The 10,815-nt window shown below is 55.0% G+C and overlaps 1 long non-coding RNA gene across 1 annotated transcript; it reads left to right on the top strand.

Annotated features, from left to right (window-relative positions):
• The first annotated feature begins 1,513 nt into the window (after positions 1–1,513).
• Positions 1,514–2,777, top strand: LOC143267545 (uncharacterized). The gene is made up of 2 exons (XR_013042724.1): positions 1,514–2,313; positions 2,420–2,777. It is a non-coding gene; the product is annotated as an uncharacterized LOC143267545 (long non-coding RNA).
• Positions 2,778–10,815: the final 8,038 nt, after the last annotated feature.

Raw genomic sequence — 10,815 nt, 5'->3', positions numbered from 1 at the left:
AGAAAAGATGAGGCGGTCCATGGCTGTTTTCATATGGATCCATGTGGGAGTCTGTGTATTTCCACGCTAATATCTCTGAGCATATCTACTCCATGTGTACATGTGGGATTCCGTATATGGGATGACACATCTGTGTCTGTGTATCCACATGTGTAAAAAACAGTTGCTTTCTTTCATCAGGTATCTGTGCTGAGGATCCTCCAGCTGGCCCCACATGGTCCCAAGGATAGATGGAGCACGTGGTCAGGTCAGAGTCAAGGCTGTCTCAACTACCAGAGGAGTTGAATCATAGATCAGGAGTCACATGACTGCTTCTACATTCCCTGGGGGCTATAAGTGTCCCCTCTATGACCTGGTGGGGTAACTCCCAGTACAGCCTCCACCCTGGTCCTCACAGGTGCAGGTCTTCACTGTGGCTGCTACCGACATTGCCGTGACTGCTGTATGTCTATCCTGGTGTTAGAAGCTCCAGGTCACTCAGGGCTGGGGCCCTGAGGTGGCTGAGGACACACCGCCAAGACCCCCACGAACACATCCTCGAGTGTCGATTCCGCGTGACTAACTCATTGATCGCCTTGCCTGGGTTAATTAATTAATTAAGGCAGTGCAGAGGCCAGTGGGTTGGGCCTAGGGAACGGATGCTCCACCGGGAGTTTTATTAGTACATAAAATGAGTGTTTAAAACCCACACGGCCACAAGTGCGCTGTCTCGGCTTTTCATTAAACAAACCTATAAAATTACTTGCCTCATTATGTATTTTCGCTACTTCCTTTGCCTCCGATGCTCCCTCCCTGCCTGCCTCCCGCTCTAAGTGCCTATTTGAAATCAATTTCTCTAATAATGGGCTTAACGAGCTCATCAATTAAGGCTGCCATAACCGAGTGTCGCTGGCTCCCGTTATCAGTTAAACTCTGGAACTAATTTCCATGCTCCATCTATCAAGGGGCGTCCACGACGTGTGGCTGCTGCTCCGGGACGATAGGGAGACCCCAGGCCCTTCCCAGTGGCCACAGACATCCCTGGGAGAGGACAATAAGGACAGAGAGGCCCACCTGGCCCAGGCTTAGGCATGAGGTGTGGCCTCCGTCAGCTCAGTGTAATTAGCAGTAATGGATGACAGGGCAGCCCCAGATAAGATGCTCCTTCCTCTCAGCAAACTCTTCCTGCCTTCTCACCCTCCAGGTGGCCAGCCCTCAGCCCTCTAAGTGATGAGTATGTCACCCCACGTCCCTGGGCTCCCCAAAGCAGATCTCATAATATCCAGGCTAGGACTGGCCCAGGAAGAGGGGAAGATGCCAGAGGAGGGCAGGAGTCAAGGAAGTGGCCAGTGGAGTGGAAAGTTCTAGAAAGCTGGCCTGGGGCTTGTCCAGAAGAGAGCTGTCAGGACATCTAGGCTTCCCCGCAGAGAAGAGTCCATGATGTAATAGTGACCTGACACTATTACATCACACTGAGGGGCAAGGGCCATCACCAGGGCAGTATCTGGACCAACTCTCCAGAGCCCACTGTCTCAGGACGGGCTTATGTATGCAGTACAGGCTCAACACAGACGCCTGAGCTGCACAGAGACAGCTGTCTCTGCCCCACCCAGGAGGGTCTCACTCACATGGAGAGCAGGGCCCCAGGATGCTGTCAGCTAGCTATACATCCCATCCCTGCTCCAGGCTGAAGTGGGCACTGGAGATGAGGGCTCTACCCTCCCTCCCCCGTCAAGCCACATGGACCATGCCCACCGGGGAGGGGGTGAGCAGCACTGGGCACGGGCAGTGAGGGATAGAAGATGCAGGGTGGGAGGCAGGCAATAGGGCCCCGCAGCACCCACCCACCTGAGGCCCCACCGCAGGCTGGGGGACGGCGCGCTGGCCCCTCCTGGTGCTGAGGGGCACCCGTGTCACCGCTTAGCCCGCTGCTCCTTGTGATTTGTCATAATCAGTCAGCTTTTCTCATTAGCGAAAAGCCATTAGCTTGGTTTTATCAGCAGCTGGAGGGATGGCTGGAAGGCTTGGCCCTTCCAGAGTACCACCACCCCTGAGGCCACCACCAGACCAAGTAGGAGACCACAGTCGTCCCGAACAAGCCCCGCGCCTTCTGGGCCAGCTCTGGGTACCCCTGCCTCGAACTTGGGGTTTCAGGAAACAGCCCAAGGGAGAGATGCCTCCTGCATATCAGTTCCATATAAATCAAGGCCATCACACTGTGTGGGGCACCAGTCCAGAGGTCAGTTCATGGCCAAGGACAGGGACTGGGGCAAAGATGCAAAACTTCCGAGGATCCAGGACAGTGTCACTCGAGAGAGAGGCAGGTGCAGGAAGGTGAGGCGGCCAAACCACAGGTGGGGGCAGGGCGAGGGGCAGTGAGGAAGAGAAGGGGTTGGAGGCAAGAGCTATGGCTGCCTACTTTATTCCGGTGTTTGGACAGAGGTGCGCAATAACCTGAGACCTGTGCACGAGACAGCCATGGCAAAGTCCACAGTCACCAGAGGAACATGACGGAAGGGTGAGAGGCATGGGGTGCTCTGTGGGAGGGGAGGGCAGAGCTGAGGGACAAAGTGAGGCTCTTGGAGGTGGGGAAGGGTCAGAGAACCCGCACGGACAGAAATGCTGGGGGGTGGGACGGAGGGAAAAAGAAGTGCTCCTGAGGAATCGGTGACCTGGAGACCCGGAGCTGAGCAGGTTCCAGGCAACTGCAGAAACAACTGGACCAATACCCTCAGGCACGCCCACCTGCTCACATAAGGGACTCCTCCTATCTCCTTTTAAAATTTTATTATTCTTAATTATGTGTGTGTGTGTGTGTGTGTGTGTTTGTGTGTGTGTGTGTGTGTACCTTTGAAGGCCGGGGCGTTGGATCTCCCGTCCTCTAGAAAACCAGTACTCTTAAAAGGTTGGGCCATCTCAAGACCATCCATGTCCTTCTTGTTTCCAAAATCCCTCCCTGGTCAGGGGGGCTGGGCTTATCTTCCCCGGCCATCAGTACCCCTCCCCAGTCCATGTAGGGACTAAAGCAGGACAGAAAGGCAGGGGAAATTATGGGGACATGAGAAGGTAAAGGAGCCCTAACTCCAGAGTTCAGCTGAAGCCAGCCGAGAAGCAGGAATTCCAACATGCCAGGCGGGGTGGCACCTGGGAGGCAGAGGCAGGAGACTGAGTTCACAGCCAGTCTGATCTACACAGTGAGTTTCAGGCCAGCCAAGGTTACATAATAAAACCCTGGGGGCTGGGGGAGACAGAGAGACAGAGACACAGAGAGAGACAAAAAGGAAAAAGAAAAAATAACACAGCAGCTAATATTTGCTTAAGATCTTTCTCCCTTCCTAGCTGTAAGCCTAGAGTTTTCCAGAAATCCTATTTACAGCAAAGGCATGTTCTAAAGCCCTAATGCAATACAACCAAGGCAGTTCTGGAGTCACCCTATAATCTCATTTATCAAAAAAGGGGGAGGGGAATTTCTTTGCACCCATTTGAGATATAACGTGAGACACCAACATCATATCTATGGCTAATACTGAGACAACTAACTTTGACTCCCTCACTGATACACACACACACACACACACACACACACACACACACACACACACACACACACACACAGAGTTCTGCAATCCATTGCCCCCCCAGAGTGGTCACAGGGAGATCAGGACAAGGAGTTATGACCGGGAGGGTGCAGTACCGAGGGTCCAGACCTTTAGTCCCTGGCTGTGGGTGAGGGAGGGCAGCATGGGAAATATTGCCTGCCCCTGAGAGTCTGCGGCATCAGCTCACAGTGGGCCACTGCTCAGGGAAGGGGGCAGCGGTGGCTGTGGCTCAATGGCTGGAGGGTCTTGACCACTGACCAGCCCTCTGCAACCAGGGTGTCTATGACCCAGCTAATAATGTCTTGGCTGGAAGTGTCCTCCATGGGGAAAGCCCTGCCTGAGGCCAGAAGGAAAAGAAACAGGTGGGAGACAAAGGGGAGACATTTTCCTTTTTCTCTTTTTGAGACAGGGTCTTATTCTGTAGCCCAGGCTGGCCTGAAACTTACAATATGCCTCCTGCCTCAGCTTTCCAAATGGGATTAAAGGTGTGAGCTACCAAACCCAAGAGAGCAAGAGCTTCCTAAGGAATAGAAAGTATTACAATCCATTCACCACTGCAGAGCATAACAGAGGCACCTGGAGAATTGTAGGAACAACCTAACAGAAAAAATTTAGATCCCCTCCACCCCCAGGGTTAGATGAATGGAGAAAGATTCATCTTCAGGGGAGGAGTAACTTCCCTGGGAGGAGCACTCTGCTATAGGAGGAGCACCTGCTAAGGAAGCTAGACTGCAGGGCAGGATTGCTGGCACAGGCACACCTGCAGCAGAGGAGCATCCGCAGAGGCAGAGTCTGTCCAGAGCAAAGGTGTGTTGGACTGCTGTCTGGACATCAGATGCTTTCTGTCGTAGATCCTCCAACAAGAGGAGGCACTTAAATTGCCCAGAACTGCAGAGAGAGACAGGCTACCCTCTGGGTGCAGGGGCACTGGCTATATGTCCCCACAGGTTCTCCCAACCATCCCCAGGCAAGGCAAAGAAGGAGGGTTTGGCAGAGAGCACCTTCCTCCTCCACTGCCTAGACTGCCAGTCTATACCCTGTACAACTAGTCCTTGCCTCGTTGGCCTTTCTATAAAATGTGGGTGGCACACACACCAACCTGGGTGGGATTCTGGGAGATGACAGGAATGCAGCGCCCAGCATCACGCTTGCAGGATGGCCAGGGACAACCAGGGCTGCCTGCTACCTGTGCACAGAATGACCAGAGGAGGAACTGCGCCCGGGCTACCCGCCCTCCAGAGACGTGAGAGGAAAGGGGAGCACGGACCATCGACAGATACATCCAGCTCCTCAAGGATGGGAGCACGGGCAAACTGGAGAATAGGAAGCCAGGCCAGAGGCGGGGCTCCAAGTGTGGGAGTCTTCAGGAGGGAGGAGTCTTCATGTGGGGGAGCATCTAAATGGGGAGACTTAAGTGGGAAAGGAAGCCCCCAGGAGGGGATCTCCAGATAAGGGAATCTCCGGGGATGGGGGGCTCTCCAGGTGTGGAGGTCTCCAGATGAAGAAGTCTCCAGGCTGGAGGAGGTGTCCCAGTGGGAGAGTCTCCAGTAGAAGGATGGATGTGCTGCTAGTTTTCGTAAACTCAGCATAAACTCCAATCAGCTGGGAAGGATGCTCGAGAACCTGCCTCCATCGGACGGGGATGAAGGTGTGTTGGTGGGGCATTTTCTTGGTTAATGATTGATGTGAGAGGACCCAAACCACTGTGGGCAATGCCACCTCAGGTCAGGTGGTCCTGGGTTACATAAGAAAGCAAATGAGCAAGTCATGGAGAGCAAGCCAATAAGCAGCATTGCTCCATGATCTGCTTCAGTTGCTGCCTCCAGACTTCTGCCTCAGCTTCCCGAAATGAACCTTTCTCATAGCAGGTAGAAAGACTAACTGTGAAGTGTGGTGGCTTTGATCTGCTTTTCATTCATTTCTTCCCAAGCAACTCCCCCTCACTTCCAAGCTGCTCTGGGTCAGTATTTTATCACAGCAACCGAAAATAAACTAGAGCAGGGGCTAGCCTCCTGACTACCTTGCTCTAGGTGTCTCCAAAGGCCCCACTTTCAAGAGCCCCAAGCTTGAACAGGCCTGTGTGTAACCCTTGCCTACCTCCTGTCCCAGCCCAGCCCTTGGGCACAGACCCTGGACTGAGGGGTAATGGTGAAGGGCTCCCTAGAGACATCGGCAGATCTGAGGAGGGTCCATCTGGCTTGTGGATGGGTGCCTAGCCTGCAACATGGAGGGTGTGCCCAGATCTCTAGGATGGCATGTCAGTCCAGGTTTCAGAAGGGAGGAAGCAGGACAGGGTGGCTCACCTCCTCTACTGAGGAGCCTCCAAGCTGTTCTTTGGGAATGCAGCAGGGATACCCCCTGTCCCCATCCTGTCCCAGCTCTGGATAATTCTGAGAATGCCTGAATCTTCCCAACAGCCTCCCCCTGAGGCATTTGTTCCATCCATGCTAAGACCACAGACCGAATGAAATTTTGGAGGTAGTGGACACCACCTTAGGTGACAGCCAGAGATTTCCGCTGCCGCGCCACCCCCCCCCATGGTGGGGGGTTGCCAGAGAAGCAGCCCAGGTTGGAGGGGGGCACCTGCCCTTACCATTCTTCTCTTTGGGGACCTCCAGAAAAAGCCATCCTGCCAGGCTGTGGGAAAAGGCTGGCAGCATGTGGCAGGGCATCTGCTGGGCCCTGGAAGTCCCCAAAGTCCCCACCTACCCACTCTTTCTCGGGATTGGAGCAGTCCCTGGTACTGTGCCTTGTAGGCAGAGCCAGCTCACCCCAAGCAGCAGGCTGGCGGGGACAGGGTTAAGAGCATGGGTGCCTCCCCCGTTCCTTTGAAATGGCTCCCTGGTTCCGGAATGACTCTGGCTTCCCCTCTTAATCTGTATTTTACGAGTGAGAAGCTTTGCATTATGCAAATCGTTAGATAGGAACAGGTGACATTTCAGCAAAGAACATGAGCAGGCGGCGGGCCGGCCGGGCGGGCTGCTGATTTAGACATTAGTATTTGTCACTGGGGTGGAGGGGGCGGCGGGACTCGGCCGCAGAGGGCTCCTTGCACCTTAAGGTGGAAATTTCAGTTGGGGGAGGCCCCGGGCTGTGCAGCTATCCTCCCATGGTGGACAGGAGATGGCATCTGCACCCACACCCCTCTGTGCAGCACCATGTGCTGGAGCCCACCATGGCACGGTGCGCAGGTCAGTGCAGCCCCATTGTGCTGATTAGGGAAGCTGAGGCTGAGAAGGGCTGGGAGAGCCAAGCAGGCTCTACCCCACCCGGCATCATCCTGGCCCCAGCTGTGGCCCTCCCTGCTTTTCCACATCCCACCCCACCCCGCCACCTCCCAACCTCACCGTTGGTGCTGGGCGCTTTCCTGGGCAGGCGTGTGTGGCGGCCATCCATCATCCCAGTGTCGGAGGCAACCACCGTCCATTTCCCGGGAAGTTGCTAGAGAGGAAATGGACGAAAAGCGAGGCCACTGCACTTCACAGCTAGTCTTTCAATTTTCTAGCTGCCTGCCGCTGCGCTCGCCATGCTCTCCTCTGCTCCTCAGCACCACGGAGCTCTGATGGGAATTAGAACAAATGCATTGCTCCGCCACTCCCGGGCCTCCAGGGGCCAAGCGCTCATGACCGCCAGAATGGGTTTTCCTCTGGAGGCCTCGACAGCTAGGACTACACCACTCGCAGAGCGGTGACTCACCATCACCAGCAGTCCTGGGTCCCCGTCCAGCCTTGCTCTCATGTAGGCCTTGTGATGGGCCCCGGACAGCGGGATTCTGACCTCAGTAGGCTCCAGTTGTTTGACTGAGTCAATGACCTCCACTGACCTCAGAGGCCTCTACTCAGACTAGTTGAAAAATCAGTGAAGGTCTCTTCTCTGTCTTAAGGGAGCAAGAGCTGGAGATCTGGATAGGAAAAACTGAGCCACAGTTTGTGGCTGTGGGCCCTTGGGAACCATGGGGGTGGAGCAGTGGCCATCTAAATGACAATCAGAGAGATCTGCAACTATTAGCAAGACAATTAAAAAACTTCAAGGTCCTGCTAGGAGCACCAATTCCTGGTAACCAGGATGGGGCGTATTCAGGAAGTAAGGGGCCCACAGAGGTGGTCTGATTCCACAGTCTGGCCAAAGGGATAGAATTGAGGGTGGGTGAGGTCAGATCAAGATGAAATAGAGGTCGTAAGTGCCTACCGCCCTCTCCCTGAACAGCGTCTGGCACTCGCTTATGTGTTTGAGACTGACTCCATCCTGGCTCTGCCAGCTTCCACAACAGCAGCGCCGCTGGTGGACAAAGCCATGGCTGGGCTGCCGCCATGCAGCCGGTGGGTCTCCCTGAACCTCAGGGACCCTGCTTCACAGTGAATGGCTGCCAGCTTCCCATCTTCTGAACCATTCCTGGGAGACATCAGGGGATGGAGATTAAGGCCAGGACCCAGGAAAGGCACAGCAGCGGGCCACCTGTCCCACTGCCCGGCAACACCCAGACTGCTTACCTCCCTGGCTGCTTGGAGCCTCCCTCCCTCTCCCAGCCTGAGGGGCCCACTGGCTGGAAGCCACTTTGGAGGTGAGATCTTATTCCAGGGCAGGAACGCTGCTGTGTCCCTGCTCAGCTAGCTACCCTGGCACTCAGAACTCTACCTCCATGCCGGAAGGTTCCTGCCACAAAATGTAATCCTGGGCCTTTTTCCTGCGGACCGTGGCTCTTGGGATGAATTCTGGATGAATGAGTGAAGGCGTCTTTGGGATGAGGCTAGCAACTGCAGAGCTCTTGACTCTTTAGTCCTCTAGAGTGCGACCACACATCTCCGCATAGGGTGAGATGGCAAGAGGGGTCAGACCTCAAACACCTGCCTGGTGTCCCTCAGCCATTTCACAGACATGTAGACACAGGTACCAAGGAGCCAAGGCCACTGAGGTGGGAGGGATGAGGGTGAGACTTCCCACCAGAAGCTTGGTACTAGGCTGCAAAGGCCAGTGGAGAACCAGGGAGCACCAGCCCTGCCTGATACACGGGGCAGCAACGGCCAGGTGGACCCTCCTCAGTCAGGAAGGACAGCAGAGGCACTGGCTTGCTCTGGCCCTGCCTCATGGATTTCCCACCTCTCGACTTGCTCCTCCTTCGCTCCCTGGCATCCATAGCAGGCTTCCCATCCGCCCTTGGGTCCTGTCCTCCATCCCACCATATCCCATCCAGCACCTGTGCATCCAGGCTGGAGAACGGAAACCCATAGAAGACGGGACCACAACCGCTGGCAATGGGTGAGCCTGAAGCCTACTTGTGCGGCACACCCTCGGCACCTTCCAGGGCACTTGGAAGTTCTCCGAGGAGTGCTAGATTCATCAGCATCGCCTAAAAGAACAGTACCCAGCAAGGGAGAGACAACCTATACCTACACAGAGTCAACGGCTCAGGCGCAGGGAAGGGCCGGGGCTGGAGAAGCCGGAAAACATCCCTGAATCTAGAAAAATGCTTGGCTGTGGCCACTCTTCATTTCAAATCCCCCAGCACAGGGAATGGGGCTCCCAGGGAGGCATTCGAGTCTCAGAGCTTGGGAAGCGGCTGTGCCTTGGTGTCTGTGGGAAGTGGGGAACAAGACTTCCTATCTTTCCCTGGTGGGTGGCCCAGGCCACCAGCTGGCCGGTGTCCCTGAACTGCCCACCCTGGAACAGCACACAGTAGGTGCTCCATAAACTCGCAATGAAGAAAAACTCAGAACCAAACCTCACAGTTTTCCTTCCGAAGCGCTCCCTCCCAGTGGGCAGATGCCCAAAGTGATAAACAAAGGGTCTCTGCCCGACCTGCCTGGAGAGAGCTGAGACCCCCTCTACCCTAGGGTTCTGACAGCTGGAGCTCCCACCCCTGAGCCTGTCCGGAGGAGGAGGAGGAGGAGGAGGAGGAGGAGGAGGAGGAGGAGGAGGAGGAGGAGGATCATCGCTAGGCTCAGCAGTGACATTTAGAGGAGAAGAAAAGGGACGCTCCAGCTCCTGGAGTGTGGGGCAGATCTGCATTAGCATGAGAAAGGGGCTGTCCTTATCACCCAGTCCTGCGGAATGGACGCTCCCATCCTTGTCCCTTTGTCTACTGTCAATAATCACTTACCTTCAGGCCCATAAATGTCATTCTTGGGGGGGTTCATAAACCGCCAGTTCCTTTTTAAATTAGCAGGTAGAGATATTTACCGGCTTCTATTAAGGGTGATGGTGGGGGAGTAATGAGCTGCCACTTTAGCAGCCCAAATAAGGGAGAGCCCACAACCTCACCTGTGAATGGACTTAGGCCCCAATGCAGAAGGCATAGCGCATCCGGGTCCCAGTCACAGGAAGTCAGGCACTGGGTCCTCCCAGGTGGGGTCCTCAGTGTACACTCACACACTCACAGCTGTACACACTCATTTCTCACACAGGCAGGGACACATCCTTACACACATAGAAAACAAAAATATTCACACATTCACACATGTATGCACACACTCACATGCCCCTCAACAATCCCAGAAGCTCCTCAAAAATGCTGCTCATCCCTCTAACTCCCCACCTAGTCTGCCAGGACAACTCCAAGGCCACCCCACCCCAGCTCTCCCTCATCCCCAGCTCCTCCCTCATCCTCAGCTCCAACCCATCCTTCCCCCCTCCTTGCCAGCTCCTCTTTCATCCTCAGCTCCTCCCCCATCCTCAGCTCCTCCCTCTTTGATTTGGTTTGGTTAGTTTTTCAAGACGGGGGGAGGGGGGAGCCGGTCTCTCTATGCTGCCTTGACTGACCTGGAACTTACAGAGATCCACCTGCCTCTGGCTCCTGAATGCTGGGACTAAAGGGGTGCGCCAGCATGCCCACTGGCTCCTCTTACTCAGCAGCCATATTATGAGTCAGGAAATTTTTTTTCAAATATTTCACTTTCAAATAACTTTAGATTTATAGAGATATCTCCGAGATGTTGTAGCCCCCACTGGGGTTAGTCCAGCATTTGTCTGCCAGAAAGGTGACTCATCGACCCCTCATCAAGGACAGCACACAACCGGTATCTGCCAGGGGCTTTGTGGGCAGCAGCCACACACACCTCTGTGCTCTGCCCAGATGATTACCCAGTGCAGCCCCACCCCAAGGGCACTGAGCCCACCTCATGAGTCCCCTGTGTCTTAGCTTCTGCTGTGAGGAAGAGGCCCGAGGACTCCACCCAGAGATGGGCTCTAGACCCGATTGCCTCCATCCTCTCTGAATCTTCAGGCGCTGGCATTGATTGTC

The sequence above is a fragment of the Peromyscus maniculatus genome, chromosome 10 (assembly GCF_049852395.1).
Source record: "Peromyscus maniculatus bairdii isolate BWxNUB_F1_BW_parent chromosome 10, HU_Pman_BW_mat_3.1, whole genome shotgun sequence".
Classification (NCBI taxonomy): Eukaryota; Metazoa; Chordata; class Mammalia; order Rodentia; family Cricetidae; genus Peromyscus; species Peromyscus maniculatus.
This window is presented reverse-complemented; position numbering and strand designations above follow the sequence as displayed.